We start from the raw sequence: 22,246 nt of genomic DNA, 5'->3' as shown, positions 1-22,246 counted from the left end.
TGAGCCAAAAAGTTTCTTGTTAGAATCATTTATGTTATCAGGCAGCTTTTTTTTTTAATTTTTTTTTATTTTATTTGTTTGAAAGCCAGAGTTAGAGAAAGAGGAGGGGGTGGTCTTCCATCTGCCGGTTCGTTACCCAAATGGTTGCAGTGGCCAGAGCTGAGCTGATCTGAAGCTGGGAGCCAGGCGCTTCTTCTGGGTCTCGTACATGGGTGCAGGGGCCAAAGGCCTTGGGCCATCCTCTTCTGCTTTCCCAGGTGCATTAGCAGGAAGTTGGATCTGTAGTGGGGTTGCCAGGGCTCAAACTGGCACCTATGTGGGATGCCAGTGCTGCAGGCCAGGGCTTTAACCCGCTGTGCTATAGCGCCGGTCCCATCAGGCAGCTTATACTAGGTCTTTTATATATATATATATATATATATATATATATATATTTAGCTGGAAATCTGTACCTTGGAGTTCCTTGTCAGTTTTAAATTTATGAAGACATTAAGGATCCTTGGTTAATTGCATCAGAGTTCTTGACCACTTGGGCATCTTAAATTAGTCTAAGCTTAAAATAATACTTAATGATCTTAAATTTGTCTAAATATGTTAAAAAAAAAAGGTGTGTTAAAACAGGAATAATTTTCCTAAAAATTTTTGCTGATAATTCATTCTTGGATACTTTGGTCTTAATTTACAAAATTACTTTATGATTCATTTCTAAAGAAGAAAAAAAGTAATTTTCCTTCTATCTCCATTTTTCTAATTTTTCTTAAGTAACAAATTATATAAAAGCAAAAAGATAACAAGATAACAAGGTTGTTCACATCATTATTCACTGAAAATCAGGTTTGAGAAGTACATGTTCCTGTCTTCTTGCTACTTATGTTCAAAATTGAAACCTTTAGATCAGAATGTCATAATAGTATTAAGACCCCTATTTGTTGAAAGCACTCTCACTTTTTTTGATAATATATTCTCCGGTAGCACATGAAGATACATTTGACTGGCTGAACAAGAGAATAGATATCCCTGGCTAAATATAGTTCACAGGTTAGAAATGGGAACAGAGCCTGGCTACTAATTAGACTTTTAGCACTCTGAGCACTTGCTACATAATTTAGACAAAGGACAATATCCTCTTTTTTTTTTTTTTTTTTTTTTTGACAGGCAGAGTGGACAGTGAGAGAGAGAGAGAGAGAGAGAGAGAGAGAGAAAGGTTTTCCTTTTTTTGCCGTTGGTTCACCCTCTAACGGCCGCTGCGGCTGGCGCGCTGCGGCCGGTGCACCGCACTGATCTAATGGCAGGAGCCAGGTGCTTCTGGTCTCCCATGGGGTACAGGGCCCAAGCACTTGGGCCATCCTCCACTGCACTCCCTGGCCACAGCAGAGGGCTGGCCTGGAAGAGGGGCAACCGGGACAGAATCCGGCGCCCCAACCGGGACTAGAACCTGGTGTGCCGGCACCGCAAGGTGGAGGATTAGCCTAGTGAGCCGCGGCGCCGGCTGGTCAATATCCTCTTTAGCAAAATAAAAATGTTATGTTAGACTACTGAAACATTCATGTATTAAGCCATATATTTTAGAAAATACCTTGAGCAAGATGAAGTTTTTTTCCACATATACAGTAGCTGTGATTAGTGAGGGGGTCATTTATGTTCTCAACAAACATTTATGAATATCTTTTTGAGGCTGTTTTGGCATCTCTGATGGAGGCCAATGAACAGTTTCCTCTTTCCTGATCAGTTTATGAAAAATTTGTTCAACAAATAGTCAAATGCTTACTGACTGTACATTATGTACTAGATTCTGTTCTAAAAGCTGGGATATAATCATTGAACAAAATAGACACATATTCCTAGTTATGTGATGTTTATGTCCTATCAGCAATAGACAGAATACAAAGGATGATACTAACACATAACAAAAGTTGACTGGAAGATTAGTGTGAGACTCCAATTACCTGTGAATTGAACCTTGGGGTTAATTAGATTTCCCCACACATTCCTGGCAACTCGGCAGGAAGACAAGCCTCTTCTCATGTGCACAGGCCTGTGCCAACAGGCTGCTCCCAGGAAGAAAACGGACAGAATGCCCAGTCATTCCCCAATCCATCAGGCTGATAACCGAGTTCATCTCCCCAAGGGGAAGTGAGTGAAGGAAGAAAACCAGTAAGAATGGTTTATGGAGTGTTAGAGGTGTGGGGCAACCATGTCCCCTTCTCAATACAATTGCCAGGGATTGTGTTCTCAATTGTTCATGACGGACTGTGGGAACTCCAAAGCCAGTTAAGACGCAAAGGGCAGGGGCAGTGTTGTGGTGTAGCAGGTAAAGCTGCTGCCTGCAATGCTGGCATCCCATATGAGTGCCCGTTCGTGTCCTGGCTGCTCTACTTCTGATCCAGCTCCCTGCTAATGCACCCAGGAAAGCAGCAGAAGATGGCCCAAGTACTTGGGTCTCTGCCATTCATGTGGGAGACCCAGATGAAGCTCCTGGTTTTGATCTGACCCAGCCCCAGCTGTTGTGGCCATTTGCGGAGTGAACCAGCAGATGAAAGATCTCTCTCTTTCTCTCTGTCTCTCTCTCCGTAACTCTGCCTTTCAAATAAATAAAATAAATCTTTAAAAAAAGAAGCAAAGGGCAGCAAGCTTCACTCCGTGGAGTCACACAGATAATAGCAATGGTCAATACAACATCTCAATTTCCAGATCAGATTAAATCTATAATGTTCACTAAGTAGTTTTGACAGGTATTGTGTTGGGCATCGACAGGGGAATACAAAGAACACAGACACCCTCCAGCCCTCAAAGAGCTTCCCTCTATGGGGGACACAGGCAATGCAAAAGTTAGAGTTTGGAATAAATGTCTCTTGGAAGTATTTTGACAATAGGAATGGTGATGGCTTCTTACTGGAATATTTTGGAACTAGGTCCTGAAATTCCAACTCAAAAATTATCTTTTCCGTGGAACTTCCTTTTAATCCCACAGCAGGAACCAATTTTTACTATACACCCCCAAAGTAACTTATCTAACACATCTTACTGTGCTTAATGTTCTTATACTCATCTACTAAATCATTGTAATGAATCTATTATTTCTCCTTTATACCATTAGCCATTAAACCAAGAACCATATCTCACATGCAGTAGGTATTCAAGAAATGCTTCTCAAGTTAATAAACAGTAAACTTATAATGCAGAAAATCTGGCCGGTGCCGTGGCTCACTTGGCTAATCCTCTGCCTGTGGCACTGGCAACCCGGGTTCTGTCCCACTTGCTCCTCTTCCAGTCCAGCTCTCTGCTGTGGCCCAGGAGGGCAGCGGAGGATGGCCCAGGTGCTTGGGTACCTGCACCCGCATGGGAGACTGGGAGGAAGTACCCAGCTCCTGGCTTTGGGTGGGTGCAGTGCCGGCCGTAGCGGCCATTAGGGGAGTGAACCCACGGAAGGAAGACCTTTCTCTCTGTCTCTCTCTCTCTCACTGTCTATAGCGTTCTCTCTGTCTCCCTCTCTCTCACACTAATTCTGCCTGGCAAAAAATTAAAAAAAAGAAAAGAAAATCTGCCAAGGGGATACTAATATCTCTGTCCTGTGCGTGTGTGTATGCGTGTTTGTGTGTGTGTGTGTGTGTGTGTGTGTATTTTTCCCCTAATGGAACTTGAGGGGTTAGTAACTCTATGCCTCATCCTATCTGTGGCCATGACCATACCAAAAGGTTATGGCTGTCACCTATCCACCTTATCTGTGCATTTGAATGTCCAAGTATAATAGTTGTTTATTTTCTGAGTATTTGCCATTTTTTCTAATTGGATAGGGAGACAAATCTGTAATAATATAGATAGATATTGATCCAGAGGGAGACAATTAAGAGTTGTATGTTTTTGCGACTGCCTTCTATGATCAATTTGAGAGTATGGAACTCCATTATGCTTTTTCAACTCTTGTTACGTGTGGCTTGTTCTCAGATTTTATGGGCTATGCATGATTTGAACAGCACAAATATAATGAGAAACAGATTACAATACTGCAACTAAGTTCTTTAGAAAAAAATGATCTGTTACTGTTCTTTTTCCCCAAATTCTAATGTCTATCACCATTAAGATAACTTGAAAGATTTGCTGTGCTATTTACTCAGCATCCCCAAATAACAGGCAAATGAATGACGCTCTAGAATCCCAAAGGATTCTGTCTTCATGTGCTTGAGTATGAGACCAAAGACCTGGCAAGACCAATAACCAGGGCCAGATAATGCAGAATTGCTGAAAAGCCCATTTCTGTGCTTGTTTTCCAATTGATCTGACCATCTTTGTAAGTGTAGCACTGGCCTGAGCTGGCAAAACTTCTCTCGGTTTCACTTTATGTGAAGTTCAATGTTTCAGCTGTGTGGTTTGGCTCTTGCTGAATTGTGTTTAAAACTTTGGATGAAACTCTTCAGTTGTGAGGCTATGTGAATCATATCTGATGAAAAGGCATTCTTTTTTTTTTTTTATTTTTTTTATTTTTTTTTTATTTTTGACAGGCAGAGTGGACAGTGAGAGAGAGAGACAGAGAGAGAAAGGTCTTCCTTTGCCGTTGGTTCACCCTCCAATGGCTGCCGCTGCAGCCGGCGCACCGCGCTGATCCGATGGCAGGAGCCAGGATCCAGGTGCTTTTCCTGGTCTCCCATGGGGTGCAGGGCCCAAGCACCTGGGCCATCCTCCACTGCACTCCCTGGCCATAGCAGAGAGCTGGCCTGGAAGAGGGGCAACCGGGACAGAATCCGGCACCCCGACCGGGACTAGAACCCGGTGTGCCGGCACCGCAAGGTGGAGGATTAGCCTATTGAGCCACGGCGCCGGCCGAAAAGGCATTCTTATGGGACTTATTTCTCCTCAAGTTCTCTAGCCCTGTTGTAGCTATAACTCCCGCTATGTTGGATATAGTCTTGATTCCTGTTTTTTTTTTTAAAGACTTACTTATTAATATGAAAGTCAGAGTTATAGAGAGAGGGAAACACAGAGACAGAGGGAGAGAGATCTTCCATTCAGTGATGCACTCCCCACATGGCTGCAATAGCCAGGGCTGGGCCAGGCTGAAGCCAGGAGCCAAAAGCTTCATCCGGTTCTCCCATGTGGGCCATCTTCTGCTGCTTTTCCCAGGCCATTATCAGGAATCTGGATTGGAAATGGAGCAGCTGGGGCTTGAACCAGCACTGATGTGGGATGCTGGGGTCACAGGCAGTGGCTTTACCCACTGTGCCACAATGCAGGCTTCCTGTTTCTGCTTTTACTCACCATTCTGGAATTCTTGTTAAAGGAACTTTTAATTTGTTATATATGTAGAGCCATTTCAAACAATGCCTTAAAAAGGTACTCTATGTCCTGAAGGCAGGGAACTCCAATACTATTTTCCAAGGCTAAGTGGATATTTTCCGAGATAACTTGAAATCCTGTGTAATTTTGTGGGGCACTTCGGAAAACTCATCAGAGTGGATATTATCAACTAAATAGTAGAATTTAGTGGTTTTATGGTTTGAATAAGTTAAACTGCTCCAAATAATAAACACAAAGGAATACATGTCAGGATTCACAGATTTTTAAGTGATCCCCAGGCCTCTTGCATCCACGTCATCACAATATGAGTCACATGCCTTCAATATGGTCTACTCTACAGCAGGGATTCTCAAGCAGAGGTAATTTGTTCCCACTCAGTGGGATCTTAGCATTGTCCAGAGGCATTTTTGGTTATCATAATTTGTGGAGGGCCTGGAGGGTAGGATGGTAATGGGTTGCAAGTGGCATCCAGCAGGTAGAGGCTTGGGATACTGCCAAACATTCTGTAGTTTTTGGAACAGCTCTATCCCAAAAAAGAATTACGCAGCCCAAAGGAGATCAGTATTACCTCTAATCTAGAGATAGCTAAGAAGTAATCCTGATAATTGTTCTTAATGAGTTTTTTTAAAAAATTCTTTATCTTTTGAAAGGCGGAGTTACACAGAAAGATCTTCCATCTGCTGGTTCACTCCCCAAATGGCTGTAATGTCCAGGGTTAGCCGGGAGCTTCATGCAGGTCTTCCACCTGGGTGCAGGAGCCCAAGCACTTGTGCCATTTTTTGCTGCTTTGCCAGGCCATTAGCAGGGAGCTGGATCAGAAGTGGAGCAGCCACAACTTGACTGGTGTTCATATAGCATGCCGGTGCTGCAGATAGTGGCTTAACTTGATGTGCTTCGGCACTAGCCACATCTTAATGAGTTTCTACATTCATGAATGGGCAGGGAAGGAACTTTGCTGTGGCAGTCATTTAAATTGGAGGACTTTCAAGGTGAGTATACATTTCTGTGTTTCTTCTGGGTTAAGCGCAGTTGCGGTTGAAGAAACCTATCAAATAAAGAGTAGGTTTTTTTTTTTTTTTTCCCCTGGTCTTGGTTATCCAATTCAAATAGTCTGTTGCTTAGAAAGACACCCTTCTGACAATATTCAGTGCAAAATTTACAATGGGCCAGACACTGCAAATTCTGTTGCTTTTAAATGCTCATATTTTAAAGACAGTTGTACTCTATGTCTCTGCCTATATTTGGTGCTGTGGCAAGAATACATAAATGCTAAAGGAGTTGCGTAATCAGCACACCAAGACTCTTCAATCTTCCTTCTTCTCTTTATTCTTCAGCCAAGTTTTGTCTCTTATTTTTCATCTACCACAAGAATTCTAAGTTTTCTTTTTTAGCCTTTCACCTCTATTTCTATAACCTGATATAAATTAACTTTCTTAAAGTTTAATTCAGAAACTTTCAGTCCTCTGCTCAAAAACCTTATTGTATCGCATTGCCTAGCCAAAAAAGCCTGAAATCCTGTGATTTAATCAACTTCCTATGCTCCGCTTTCCTTTCAAATGTGTATTCAAAATGTTTGTGGAAAATGTAGTTAAAAGGTAAATTTAGAGATTGGTGTCTGGTGTGGTGTTTAAACCACTTGACATGCCTGCATTGTAGTTTCCTTCTAATGTGCACATTGGAGGCAGCAAGTGATGTTCCAAGTGGCTGAATTTCTACCATGTGGAATGCCTGGATTGAGTTCCTGCACAGCTCCAGCTGTTGCAGGCATTTGGGGAAATGAACCAGCTGAAGAGAATTCTCTCTCTTTCTCTGATTATCAGTTTCTCTTTATATCTGCTTATCAAATAATAAAAAAGGGTTACCTTAATTTGTTGCCACAGCATTTTAAAAATCTATGCAGTTTTCTCATAAAATGCATTTTCTATAACTTTTTGAGGACTCCATGTATGCATGGATTTAAAAAGATTTGCACCAAAGTAGACTCATCTTTAATTCAGTTTTCCATGAGCTTTCTGAAGAATGCTCATATTTCTATTGCTTGTTGTACACCCTGTTCCCAGCCACACAGAACCATCGCCATTTCCCCATGTGTTCTACACTCTCATATCTGAGTTGTTTTCATTTACTCTGTTTCCTTTTCAAAGAACATCCCACACCCCCCACTACTGCCTGTGTGGATCTAAGCCTTCCTTCAAAGATCAGGTCAGATGCATCTCCCCCAACTCTCTTCAGCTGGATGTTCTTTATCTCCTCTAAATTCTACCTGCTCTGAGTTTCTCTTTTCCTCCTATGACACAGATTTGTGATTTTTATTTCCAAGCCATGTGTTATTCCTCCAAGGAGATGGGAGGAGGAGAGAGAAACTGATGTGCAAAGGAGAAATGTGAGGTAGTGATTCCCAAACTTTAATATGCACACACTTCACCTGGAATCTTGCTTGAACCAGGTTCTGTTGTAGTAGCTCTGGGTTGGGGCAAGATTCTGCATTCCTAATGAGTTTTCGGGTTGCTGCTACTATTCATGGGTCACACCATGAGTAGCCAGTGTGTATGGTTTTGGAATAATGACTGTGGACTGAAAGAATAATCACTGCTGAAACTTGCTAACAGGTTCCCCTGTGCTAAACAAATCTTTTAGGATTTGACTATTGCCATTTGGAGTTGTATTTTTTTGGATCTGTCACTTTCTGGTTGTGTGGTATTACACAAGTCAGTTAATTTTACTAAACCCTAGCCTCATCTTCTTCAAAATGAGAGTACTGATATTCCATCTTGCTTCTACCCATAACTTGCTCTCTATTTGCTCTGTTCCCCCAATACCAATCAGAAGATATTCTGCATCTTGGTTTTGAACTTCCTCTCAGTTACTGAGAGTGATTTGATAATGGGGCTCCATGACTTGTATCTGGGTTTGGGGAATTTTAATATAAGGAGCACTGGGTGAGGTTTGCAATTCAGCCTTTCTATCTAACCTTTATTCTGGGGGCTCAAGTTTCAGTTGTTCTTCTGTCTTGGTATTTGTTTTTAATTAAGTCAACTGGTGGTACTGCAGCCTGACTTCTGATTTCTGATACCTAGTTTTTGATACTAGTGGTCAATCCCTAACCACTGCGACTAGTCTTGTTTCTGTTCTTGTTTTCACCTGAAATGGATCTTCCTGCTCTGGTACTGAGGCCTTAGTTGCCTACACTTCTCCATTTCTTTGCCTTTTGACAGGTAGATTTCTGTATTACTATTAGACCCCAACAGGATTTGAGAGTATTAATTCATTATTTCAATATGTATTCAAATGTTTACTCTGCGCCAGCACTATACTCTCTTTAGACCCAATTCATTTTATCCATTTCCTTGTTAACTCCCTATTTCCTGATGTAAATTTCCTTATGAGATTCACATTGGTTATGGTATTATTCAAATTTGAATGATTGTGAGGTTTAAAAAGATTAATGACTGTGAAAGCTCTCTTTAAGTGTTAAGATGATTTTCATTCTTTTCTCTAATTCTAAATGTAGACCTATAATGGATCTTTCAAGGAGGTAAAAATTCAAGGAAGAAAATATTCAGGCATGAATTTCTTATCTAGGAGTATCAGTTCAGCTAAAGTTGGCCTTGTGCATAGGTGAAGTATGACTTCATGGGCATTTGCACATATGTTTTACCCAAGCATCTGTTCCCAGGTAAATTGTCACAATATCTAAAATTGCACCATTAAGGAATTTCTTCTTGGAGAAAGTCATTGTGGTAGTTCCTGGTCAAAAAGCAAAAGTTCTTAGAAACAGGAGATTTATTACTAGCTGCTAAGTACTTTGAGAGGTTATGATGATCAAATAAGTGGGTATCATTTTAGGTAGAAAGCAGGACTCAAAGGGGAAGAAAGAATAAAAAGAAATCTTCAGGTAGAAAGGAGGTGAAAGGTCCCAGCATTCTGATTGGTGGGGGTTGGAGGGCACTGTGCCTGACACAATAGATGAAGCAAGACTATTTGTGGAGGTGGGAACTAAAAATTGGGGCATGCTTTGGGAAAGTGCTGACTTGGTCACTCCGGCTGCCATAACAAAATATCATAAACTGGGAGGCTTAACAGCAGCATTTGTTTTCTGACAGTATGGAATTTCTCACAGATCAGCATGGTTGGCTTCTGCTGAGGGCTCTTCTTGGTTTGTAGATAGTTGCTTTCTCACTGTGTCTTCTCATGGTGATGAGATGGAGGGAAAGAGGGAGAGAGGATGAGAAAGGGGGAAGGGAGAGGGATAGGAGGCAAGAGAAGGAGAGATGAAGAGATGGAGAGAGAGAGTTGATTTTTGTTGTGTGTCTTCTTGTAAGGGCACTAATCTCATCATGAAAACCCAGCCTCCCTCTTCAGACCTCATCTTAGCCTAAATCCTTCCCCGAAGCCTCATCTCTAAATACCAGAAGATACCGTCCAAGCATCACGTTTCTAAGGCTTTGGTATATGAATTTGAATATATGAATACAATTTAGTCCACAGTAGATGTTATGAGAAATACAAATTCTTTTTTTTCTAAATACTTCTAAACTTTCCTCCAAATGTTGAAATACTGCTGTACCGACAGCTCAGAATTCTTGAATTCTTCAGTTTGCGCTGTGTAAGTTACAATGAATGTGGAACTCTTTGAATGACAACACCAATAAGTGATTCTCAAATGTATCCCAGTCTGCATCTGCCATGTGCTTCTAGACATCTTTCATTTGTCACCTGATGGAGCACTGTGGTTGCTGGGCGTCATCAGACTTGTCCAAAGGCTGCCAGCTACCTCCTCCACTTCATGTATTCACATTTCCTGTGTAGGGGAAGTGTAGTGACTGCAGTTTGCTCCTAGCATATTTCAACATTGCTACACAATCATAAAATTTCAATGTTGATGAAATTGTTCGGTGTCAGCAGCTTCAGAAGCTTTGTCTCACCAGAGAAAACACCTTATCACCATCACACACTGGTTAAACAGTGACAGTCAATGCAGCGAGATTAATTCACCATGGATGAAAGTTAATCTCTGTGACCATCTCCTTGTTCAGATTACCCAAGGAAAAGGCCATGTATGAAGACCATTTTAATGTAAGACCACTGGATTCTGTATTTACACACAGGGTGCTGAGTTGGCTAAAATTCTGCTACTTGATTCAGCATTTTCAGCTGCAGAGTTTGTCATCAGTGGATACGATTATACAACTTAAAACCTAAAAAATTCACAAACATAAAGTTTATAATTTTTAAAAAATCTATGTATTTATTTTAAAGGCAGAGATACAGAGAGAGGAGAAAGAGAGTGATCTTCCATGCGCTGGTTCACCCCACAAATGGCTGCAACAGCTGGGGCTGGGCCAGGCCGAAGCCAGGAACCAGGAGTTTCTTCAGGTCTCCTGTGTGAGGGCAGGGGCACAAGTACATGGGCCATCCTCTGCTGCTTTCCCAGGTGCATTAGCGAGGAGCTGGATCAGAACTGGAGCAGCCAGAACTTGAACTGGCACCCATATGGGATGCTGGCACTGCAGGAGGCTTAACCTTCTATGCCACAGTGCCAGCCCTGAACATAAAAGCTTATAAATAAAATTAGGGGAATGATGTCCAGTGGAGTATTTTCTCCTCCTCCTTTTTTTTTTTTTGACAGGCAGAGTTAGACAGTGAGAGAGAGATAAGAGAGAGAGGTCTTCCTTTTCCGTTGGTTCACCCCCCAAATGGCCGCTACAGCAGGCGCACTGCACCGATCCGAAACCAGGAGCCAGGTGCTTCCTCCTGGTCTCCCATGCAAGTGCAGGGCCCAAGCACTTGGGCCATCTTCCACTGCCCTTCCGGGCCACAGCAAGATCATCCAGCAGTAAGTTTTCAGAAAAAATTACTTGTTTATCTTTTGCATGCTTAATCTTTTACAGAGAAAGTTTCTAACAATTGCAGATTTGCTATTTTTTCTCTTTAGTATATTTTATGAAAAGCTCATTCTTCACAATTTAATATCTTGCAGCCTGATCCCATAATTCAGCTTCTAACATTCAGATTTTTGCCAAAAAAATCACCCACCTGCAGCTTTTTTGTTATGTATTCAAATGAAAAAAAATCTATTACCACACACAATACTTCTGTCTAAGCATAACAGAAATACATTTCACAAAATTATACATAGCCCTCTCAAAGTATCTATATTTGTCAAAGATACTCATTTTTGTATAAGAAAAGAAGTACAAGGGCTTACACAGAGTAATGCAAGTCTCAATATTAAGGAAGACAAGAAAACCATTTATTATCAACAGTAGACACTAAAATATATTAAGTACCTATTACATCCTGAGCTATTCACATATATATCCAAAAGAGGCGGATAAAATGAAAGATCCTGGTGAACAAGACCCCAGCAGAAGGAACAGGCCATCAAGGAGAGAGGAACCTTTCTCTGACGGGAGGAAGGAACCTCCACTGTGATATGGCCTTGACTAAACAAGTTCAGAGTCGGTGAACTCAAGGGGCTTCCATAGCCTAGACAGCTCATGGCAAGAGTCTTGGGTGATTGCTGACGTCACAAATAAGAGTGCCAATTGTGAAATCAACAACGGGAGTCACTGGGTACATGCTCCCCACATAGGATCTCTGTCCTTAATGTGTTTTACTATGAAACTTAAAAACAACACTACAAGTCGAACAATACCCTATACCTTGTGCGGTTGTGTGAGTGCAGCCTGTTGAAATCCTTGCTTAGTATATACTAAGTTGATCTTCAGTATATGAAGGTAATTGAAAATGACACTAAAATATATTAAGTACTTATTACATCCTGAGCTATTCATATACATATCCACGAGAGGCGGATATTCGGTGTGTTAAGGAACTGCTTAAGATACCTGCATCCCATATGAGAGTGTCTGGTTTTCAGACTCAGCTCCATTTCTCATTCCAGCTTCCTGCTAATGTGCACTCTGAGAGGCAGCAGGGGGTAACTCAAGTATCTGGGTCTCTACTACCCACATCAGAGACCAGGACTGAGTTCCTGGCCCCTGGGTTTGGCTTGGCCCAGTCCTGAATATGGTGGGCATTTCAAGAGTGAACCACTGTCCTTAAAGTATTGTACAGTGTGAATTAATGCTATAACTAGTACTCAAACAGTACTTTACACTTTGTGTTTCTGTGTGGGTGCATACTGTTGAAATCTTTACTTAGTATATACTAAACTGATCTTTTGTATATAAAGATAATTGAAAATGAATCTTGATGTGAATGGGATGGGAGAGGGAGCGGGAGATGGGAGTGTTGTGGGTGGGAGGGAGGTTATGGGGGGAAGAAGCCAGTGTAATCCAAAAGCTGTACTTTGGAAATTTATATTAAATAAAAGTTAAAAAAAAACTTAAAAGCTATGCAAAGCAGTTTTTTTAAACAAGGCTTATCTATTTATTTATTTATTTTTTAAAGATTTTATTTATTTATTTATTTGAGAGGTAGAGTTACAGACAGCGAGAGGGAGAAACAGAGAGAATGTCTTCCATCGTTGGTTCACTCCCCAAATGGCCACAATGGCCGGAGCTGTACCGATCCGAAGCCAGGAGCCAGGTGCTTCCTCCTGGTCTCCCATATGGGTACAGGGGCCCAAGAACTAGGGCCATCCTCCACTGTTTTCCCAGGCCACAGCAGAGAGCTGGACTGGAAGAGGAGCAGCCAGGACTACAACTGGTGCCCATATGGGATGCTGGTGCTACAGGGGGAGGATTAACCTACTGCGCCATGGCGCCAGCCCCTTATCTATTTATTTGAAAGTCAAAGTTACATTGAGAGATAGAAAGGGAGAGAGAGATCTTCTATTTGCTGGTTCACTCTCCAAATGACTGCAACATCCAAAGCTGGGCCAGGCCAAAGCCAGGAACCAGGAACTTCAGCCAGGTCTGCCATGTGGGTGTCACAGAATGAGCCATTCTCATCGGCTTTCCCAGGTGCATTAGCAGGGAGTTGGATTGGAAATGGAGCAGCCTGGGTCTTGAACAGGCACCCACATAGGATTCCAGCACTGCAGGCAATGGCCCAACCTCCTACGCCAGAGTGCCAGCCCCTAGCAATTGTTATTGTCTGCATTTTCTATAAAGAATCAGAAGCACAGAAGTTATCCAACCCCCTCCTGTATCATATCTACTTGACAGCGGATCGGATTTGAACTAAAATTTGCTCATTCTGAAATGCAAATCTCTACTTGCTTTATTTTTCCATTATGCCCTTGTGTTTGAGAAATGGGAGAAATTGAAGGATCTCAGATAATTACTATTTACAAAGTATTTGTTTCAAAGGAGAACATCATTTTATAAACATATAGTTACAGATAACTGTAGGCAAAAGAAGTGAAGCTGATATAAAAAGAATGAAATTCTACCATTTGCAGCAAGATTGGTGCATCTTGTTTCATGTTATGAAACATGTTGGGTGAAATAAGCAAGACACAGAAAGACACTTACTGCATGTTCTGCCTTATATATGGGAGTTAAAATTTAAAAAAGAAAGAAAGAAAGAAAGAAAGAAAGAAAGAAAGAAAGAAAGAAAGAAAGAAATGCCTGTGTGTGTCAGTATTACTGCAAATACAGTTTTGTGAAACTTTGTTTTATACCTTTGTCAAACCAAAGGTTAAAAATGTTATACTACTATAGTTTTACTGACTTGTGATTACTTTAAAATTTACTGAATATGGGTGCAATGTTCATTTTTCCATTCAATTATTGCTTATATCTATTGTCTATATTCTCACTAAACTAGGGTATTTTTGTTTTTCATTTGCTAAAATTTCTTATTCAGTGAAGTAGCAAGCCTATTTATTGTAATGTAAATTTAAGATATGTTATCTCAAAAATTAAAAAAAGACAGTAAGGGAGAAGAAAAGAGGAAGGCAGAATTGTATCTACAAACAATATTGAATCTGTTAAAAGCTAATTAAGATTTTAAAAAATAAAAAATTTAAAAAAGCGAAGCTAAGAAATGATGAGCGACTTTTTCGAACATATTAAACATATTCAACACTCTGATTCCACAGAGAACTAAACCCATTAATTGCTTTGCTTGTACTTCCTTAAAAATCTTCAGTGATTTTGAGGAAAGTCGCTGCCTTAAAAGAAAAACACAGGGAGAATGGAAATAACACCAATACATGTAGTGGTCAATACAGAGCCAGTGCCAACTTCTGCAACGGTCAGGCTTTCCTGCACACCATTCTACTCTCCTAACCACCTGGGAGTGGGCCAAGAAGTTTTGTTGTAGGCAAGAAGACATTTGAGGGCCTAAATCTCAAATCTTTGGCCTTATATACATTAGGTTGTTCAGGATGGGAAAACAGCTCAGGAAAATGCATTTCACTTTTATGCATAACCTGGGCTTTGGCTCAAATCCATGAATCATCTTCCTCCCTTATGTCTGGTTTGAACAGTGTGGGAAATTCAAGGATAACTTTACCTTTGTCTCCTATTGCCTACAGCAGAGCTGATCAAAGTCACCTATTCTAAGCCCTCATTCTCCAGGTCCCCACCATAGTTTCATCTGCCTTCTAAAAGTCTGCATTATCTTCCCAATTCTATGGTTCTGAGGTAAACAAAAATAACAATAATAATGACCACCAAATTAAAAAGATACCAAACTGTTCTTTATGTATACTAATTCAATTATCATAGTAATAATATGAGATGGGTTCTATTATTTCTTCATTTGATGGATAAGGAAATGAAGGAGAGGGTAAATGATTTGCTAAAGGTCAGAAAGTAAGTAGAGAAGGCAGAAACTGAAAAAGACCCAATTTTAAAATTTATTTTCATTGTATTTGAAAAGCGGAGAGATAGAGAAATCTCCTATCTGGAGGCTCCCTGAATTCCCACAATATTCAGGGTGGAGCCAGGCAGGAGCAAAGAGCCAGGAACTTAATCATGTACTCCCATGGAGGTGGCAGGAACCCACTGTTCGAGCTCTCACTGCTGTATCCCTGGGTGCACATTCACAGGAAGCTAGAATAGGAAGCAGAGCCTGGACTCAAACCCATGCACTCTCATAAGGGATATAGGCATCCCAAGAGATATCTTAACTACTGTAACAAATGCCCACTCCATGATTTTTCTTTACTTGTTTTTTAGTTATTTGATTTATTTATTTGAAAGACAGAGTTACAGAGGGAGGTAGAAACAGAGGTCTTCCAGTAGCTGGTTCACTCCCCAAATGGCCACAATGGCTGGAGTTGAGCTGATCTGAAGCCAGGAGCCAGGAGCTTGTTACGGGTCTCCCACATGAGTACAGCGGCCCAAGGACTTGAGCCATCCTCTGCTGCTTTCCCAGGTGCATTAGCAGTGAGCTGAATCAGAAGTGGAGCAGCCAGGACTCGGTTTGGCACCCATATAGGATGCTGGTGCTGTAGGCCAGGGCTTTAACCCACTGCACCACAGTGACAGCCCCCATAATTTTTTATTAAAACTTCATTTTACTCCTTTCACTAAAAGTTTTGCCACCTACAATAGACTATTCACTGCATATCCTTGAATATTCAAAATCAGAACCTCTTTGGGACAAGGTATAGGTGGTAGAAGACATTTTAGCTGGCTGACTGTGTAATGAAAATGTGAAACCTTTATTTTGCCATAGCATGATGTCTTAGATTCATAATTTAAAAGGAAAAGATTTCTTCTTCCTGATATTTAAATCTGGGGAAATAGCAATAGCTTCTCAAGTAATTCTCATTTTGAAAATCAATGTATGGGGGCCGGCGCCATGGCTCACTTGGTTAATCCTCCGCCTGTGGCACCGGCATCCCATTAGGGCACCGAGTTCTAGTCCCGGTTGCTCCTCTTCCAGTCCAGCTCTATGCTGTGGCCCGGGAAGGCAGTGGAGGATGGCCCAAGTGCTTGGGCCCCTGCACCCACATGGGAGACCAGGAGGAAGCACGTGGCTTCTGGCTTCGGATCAGCGCAGTGCCGGCCATAGCGGCCATTTGGGGGATGAACCAGCGGAAGGAAGACCTTTCTCTCTCTCTCTTTCTTTTTTTTTTTATTTGACAGATAGAGTTAGACAGTGAGGGAGAACTGTCTAACTCTATCTGTCAAATAAAAAAAAAAAGAAAAAAAGAAAGAAAATGAATGTATAATGGAAAGTATAAGAATGAGAAAATGAAGTCAGAAAATCTTGTTTGAGGTTTGAATTATGCTTTGTTGAAGTTTCATACTCCAACAGATGGTATTGTCCAAGGCAGCACACAAGGCCATGATATAGCACCTTTTCCTGCATCCTTCTTTGGCTTGCTCTGGCTCTTTTTTTTTTTTTTTTTTTTTTTTGACAGGCAGAGTGGACAGTGAGAGAGAGAGACAGAGAGAAAGGTCTTCCTTTGCCGTTGGTTCACCCTCCAATGGCCGCCGCGGCCGGCGCGCTGCGGCCGGCGCACCGCGCTGATCCGATGGCAGGAGCCAGGAGCCAGGTGCTTTTCCTGGTCTCCCATGGGGTGCAGGGCCCAAGCACCTGGGCCATCCTCCACTGCACTCCCTGGCCACAGCAGAGGGCTGGCCTGGAAGAGGGGCAACCGGGACAGAATCCGGCGCCCCGACCGGGACTAGAACCCGGTGTGCCGGCGCCGCTAGGCGGAGGATTAGCCTAGTGAGCCGCGGCGCCGGCCTGGCTTGCTCTGGCTCTTATTCTCTATTCCATGAGTATCTAAATAATTAGGAGTCTGTCACATACACAAATTAAGAATCGACTCCTCAGTTTTTCAACGTTAGATGCACAGTCTCACACTAAGGAATTTTTTATTTAATAAATTATATATTTCTTTTTTGTGATCTATAATAAATTACAATATTTTCTAGCTTAATTTTCATTGCAGTAAAATATATATAACAAAATATCACTGCTTTTATCATTTAAAAGTGTACAATACAGTTGCATTTCAAAGTTGCAATGTTGTACAACTATCACCCCTACATAGTTCTGTAAAATTTCATCATTCCCAAATGGAAACCCTATATCCATTAAACAGTCACTTTCCAGGCACCCAATCCTCCTAGCTCCTGGAAACCACTAATCTCTCTGGCTTTATGAATTTGCTTATTCTGGATATTTGTGTAAATGATTCATACAGTGTATGGCCTATTGTGTCTGGCTTCACTTAGCTTTCACTCAACATGTTTTTGAGGTTCATCTATATTGTGGCATATATTAGTACTTCATTCACTGTTTTGACTGAATAGCAGCCCATTGTGTGAATTTACCACATTTTCTTTATCCATTTGTCAACTGATGGACATTTGGGGTTGTTTCTACCTTGTGGCTGTTGTGAATGAGATTATTATGAACATTCATTTACATTTTTTTTGTTAGGAAAATGGTTTTCAATTCTTTTAGGTAAATATACAGGGTTGGATTTGTTAAATCATATGGTATTTCCATGTTTAACTTATTAGGGAACTATCACGTTGTTTTCCATAACACCAACAACATTTTGCATCTTTGCCAGCAATATTATTGAAGGTTCCAATTTCTTCTGCTTTTCCCAATGCTTGCTATTTTACATTTACTTGATTAAAGTCATCCCAGTGGGTGAAAGGGTACCTTATGTGGTTTGCATTTTCATTTCCCTGATGACCAATGATACTGAGCATCTTTTCATATATTTGTTGGCTATTTTTAAAATTTCTTTGAAGAAATGTCTATGCAAATACTTTATCTGTTTTTTTTTAAGATTTATTTATTTATTTCAAAATAAGAGTTACAGAGAGAGGAGAGAATCTTCCATATGATGGTTTACTCCCTACATGGCTGCAAAGGACCACATGGAGCCACGTGAAGCCAGGAGCTAGGAGATTCATCCGGGTCTCCCACATAAGTGCAGGGGCCTAAGAACTTGAGCTATCTTCTGTTGCTTTCTTTTTTTTTTTTTTTTTTAAATTTTTTTGACAGGCAGAGTGGACAGTGAGAGAGAGAGAGACAGAGAGAAAGGTCTTCCTTTTTGCCGTTGGTTCACCCTTCAATGGCCGCCGCAGCTGGTGCGCTGCGGCCGGTGCACCGCGCTGATCCGAAGGCAGGAACCAGGTGCTTCTCCTGGTCTCCCATGGGGTGCAGGGCCCAAGTACTTGGGCCATCCTCTACTGTACTCCCTGGCCACAGCAGAGAGCTGGCCTGGAAGAGGGGCAACCGGGACAGAATCTAGTGCCCCGACTGGGACTAGAACCTGGTGTGCCAGCACCGCAAGGAGGAAGATTAGCCTAGTGAGCTGCGGCGCCAGCCTTCTCTTGCTTTCTCAGATACATTAGTAGGAAGCTGGATCAGAAGTAGAGCAGCAGGGACCCTCTCCCATGAAGGAGACTGACATTGCAGGTGGCAACTTAACCTGTTATGCCACAATGCCAGCCACTTTACCTGTTTTTAAAATTGGGTCATTTCATTTAAATTGGCAAACAAAAAAGCGGTCTGCACCCTAATGTTTATTGCAGCACCATTCACAATAGCCAAGACCTGGAACCAACCTAAATGCCCATCAACAGTAGACTGGATAAAGAAATTATGGGATATATACTCTTTAGAATACTATACCGCAGTAAAAAACAATGAAATCCAGTCATTTGCAACAAAATGGAGGAATCTGGAACACATCATGCTGAGTGAAATAAGCCAGTCCCAAAGGGACAAATATCATATGTTCTCCCTGATGGGTGACAATTGACTGAACACCAAAAAGGAAACCTGTTGAAGTGAAATGGACACTATGAGAAACGGTGACTTGATCAGCTCAGCCCTGACTGTTAATGAACAACTTAATACATTATCCCTCTTAGTTTTTTTTTGTCTGTTCTACTTAATACTACTGGTTCATTCTGTAATTAATACACAGTTTTTCTTAAGTGTTGAAAATTAACTGAAATGTGATCCCTGTTAAATATAAGAGTGGGAATTAGAGAGGAAAGAGATGTACAATTTGGGACATGCTCAAGCTGACTTGCCCCAAATGGTAGAGTTAGAAACATACCAGGGATTCCAATTCAATCCCATCAAGGTGGCATGTACCAATGCCATCTCACTAGTCCCAGTGATCAATTTCAGTTCACAATTGATCACAATGAAAGGACTAAGAGTCAAAGGGATCACATAAAGAAGTCTAGTGCCTGCTAATACTAACCGATAGAATAAATAAATGGGAGAGTGATCCAACATGGGAAGCGAGATAGACAGCAGACTCATAGAATGGCAGATGTCCTAAACAGCACTCTGGCCTCAGAATCAGCCCTTAAGGTATGCAGATCCGGCTGAAAAGCCCATGAGAGTATTTCAGGCATGGAAAGCCAAGACACTCTGGCAAAACAAAAACAAAAACAAAAACAAAAACAAAAAAAAAACAAACACCTAAATGAAAGATCTCTGTGAGTGAGATCCCTGTGGAAAGAACAGGTCTTCAAAGAAGGAAGTACCTTTCTCTGAAGGGAGGAGAGAAACTCCACTTTGACTATGACCTTGTCTAAATAAGATAAGAGTCGGAGAACTCAAAAGGCTTCCATAGCCTTGGTAACTAATGACTGGAGCATGGGGAGATTACTGATGCCATAAACAGGAGTGTCAATTTGTAAAGTCAACAACAGAAGTCACTGTGCACTTACTCCTCATGTAGGATCTCTGTCCTTAATGTGCTGTACATTGAGATTTAATGCTATAACTAGTACTCAAACAGTATTTTTCACTTTGTGTTTCTATGTGGGTGCAAACTGTTGAAATCTTTACTTAATGTATACTAAACTGATCTTCTGTATATATAGAAATTTGAAAATGAATCTTGATGTGAATGGAAGGGGAGAGAGAGCGGGAAAGGGGAGGGTTGCGGGTGGCAGGGAAGTCATGGGGGTGGGAGCCAATGTAGTCCATAAGCTGTACTTTGGAAATCTATATTCATTAAATAAAAGTTAAAAATAAAGCAAAAAAAAATTGGGTCTTTCTCCTTTCTGTTTTTGATTTGTGAGAATTTGTTACACATTCTAGATATTGGACATTTATTACATATTTTACTTGTACTTGTTTTTCTCTTTGTGTGGGCTCTCTTTTTTTTTTTTTTTACTCTAATTGTGTCCTTTAATGAACAGAACTTTTAAATTTTGAAGTCCAATACCCATTTTTCTTTCCTTATTTGTACTTTTGATACATCTAAGAAATCATTGGCAAATCCAATGTAATAAAGATTTGTCACTATATTTGCTTCTGAGAATTTTATGCTTGAATAAAGATTTAAATAAAGTTTAGACTTTTATTCAGTTCTTAAGCTTAGGTCTTTGATCCATTTTGAGTTCATTTCTTTTTTTTTTTTTTTTTTTTTTTTTTTTACAGGCAGAGTGGACAGTGAGAGAGAGAGACAGAGAGAGAAAGGTCTTCCTTTGCCGCTGGTTCACCCTCCAATGGCCGCCGCTGCAGCCGGCGCACCGCGCTGATCCTGGCAGGAGCCAGGAGCCAGGTGCTTTTCCTGGTCTCCCATGGGGTGCAGGGCCCAAGCACCTGGGCCATCCTCCACTGCACTCCCTGGCCATAGCAGAGAGCTGGCCTGGAAGAGGGGCAACCGGGACAGAATCCGGCGCCCCAACCGGGACTAGAACCCGGTGTGCCGGCGCCGCAAGGTGGAGGATTAGCCTATTGAGCCACGGCGCTGGCTGAGTTCATTTCGTATATGGGGTCCCATTTCATTTTGATATTTTGTTGTCTTAGCACCATTTGTTGAAGACTGCTCTTTTCTATTGGTTGGTGATGACAACCGTGTAAGAAATCAATTGACTGCATCCAACACTGTGGCGCAGCAGATTAAGCTGCTGTCTGCAGTGCTGGCATCCCACATGGGCACCAGTTCAAGTCTTGGCTGCTCCACTTCCAATCCAGCTCTCTGCTAATATGCCTGGGAAAGCAGTGGAAGTACTTGGGCCCCTGCACCCACATGGGAAACCCAGATGAAGCTCTTGGCTCCTGGTTTCTGCCTGGCCCAGATGAGATCATTGCAGCCATTTGGGGAGTGAACTGGTGGGTAGAAGATCTCTTTCTCTCTCCTCCCCACCACCTCTGTAACTCTGACTTACAAATAAATAAATCTTTTTAAAAAAATCAATTGACCATAGATATAAAGGTTTATTTCTTGGCTCTTAACTCTATTTCATTGATCTATATGACAATCCTTATGTCAGTATGCTAGCTATTTTGGTTACTGTAGAGTTGAAGCAAATTTTGAAATCAGGAAATGATATTATCTTTGGTTTTTGCTTTTTTATTCACTAAGTAAATCAATCTCTGTTCCAATTTTATTTGCCTTTCTTCCCCCTATTATAAGTAGCAGGATCACCAAACTATTAATAGTTATCTGGGAGGGGTCTTGATGTGGGTACCTGGGAAGAAAGAACACTTGTGATAATAATTCCAGTTCTTAATTCTTCAAATCTTTGCATTAAAATAAGACAGAATGAGAATTTTATATTTATACATTGTTTTTGACAGGCAGAGTTAGTGAGAGAGAGAGAGAGAGAGAGGTCTTCCTTCCATTGGTTCACCTACCAGATGGCCGCCATGGCCAGGAGCCAGGTGCCTCCTCCTGGTGTCCCACGCGGGTGCAGGGCCCAAGCACTTGGGCCATCCTCCACTGCCTTCTCCGTGCCACAGCAGAGAGCTGGACTGGAAGAGGAGCAACCAGGACAGAACCAGCACCCCAACTGGGACTAGAACCCGGAGTACCAGAGCCACAGGTGGAGGATTAGCCTAGTGAGCCGCAGTGCCGGCCCTATTTATACATTTTTGATCCACGGCACATCTTTGTTCATGTATGAGTATTTATGCAACCATGCTGCTATTTCTTTAATATTCTTTGGAAATTGATGGCTGAGTCACAGGATGTGCATATTTAAAAATGTGATAAGACTTCCAACATACTGTTACCAATTTTTACTTGGATTGAGGATATACGAGTGATTACCAACAATGCCAGCAATGATGTCTTAAA

The 22,246-nt window shown here is 41.5% G+C and overlaps 1 long non-coding RNA gene across 1 annotated transcript in view; it reads right to left on the bottom strand.

The window, feature by feature from the left end:
- The window catches only part of LOC138850626 (uncharacterized), a 74,249-nt gene extending 52,216 nt beyond the window's left edge, over positions 1-22,033 (bottom strand). The window contains exon 1 of the long non-coding RNA XR_011390612.1: positions 21,805-22,033. This is a non-coding gene — a long non-coding RNA (uncharacterized lncRNA). The remainder of the gene's footprint in view (positions 1-21,804) is intronic.
- Between the last annotated feature and the right edge of the window lie 213 nt (positions 22,034-22,246).

Source organism: Oryctolagus cuniculus, chromosome 7 (genome assembly GCF_964237555.1).
Source record: "Oryctolagus cuniculus chromosome 7, mOryCun1.1, whole genome shotgun sequence".
Taxonomy (NCBI): domain Eukaryota; kingdom Metazoa; phylum Chordata; class Mammalia; order Lagomorpha; family Leporidae; genus Oryctolagus; species Oryctolagus cuniculus.
The sequence above is the reverse complement of the archived record's forward strand: the minus strand, read 5'-3'. Positions and strand labels throughout refer to the sequence as shown.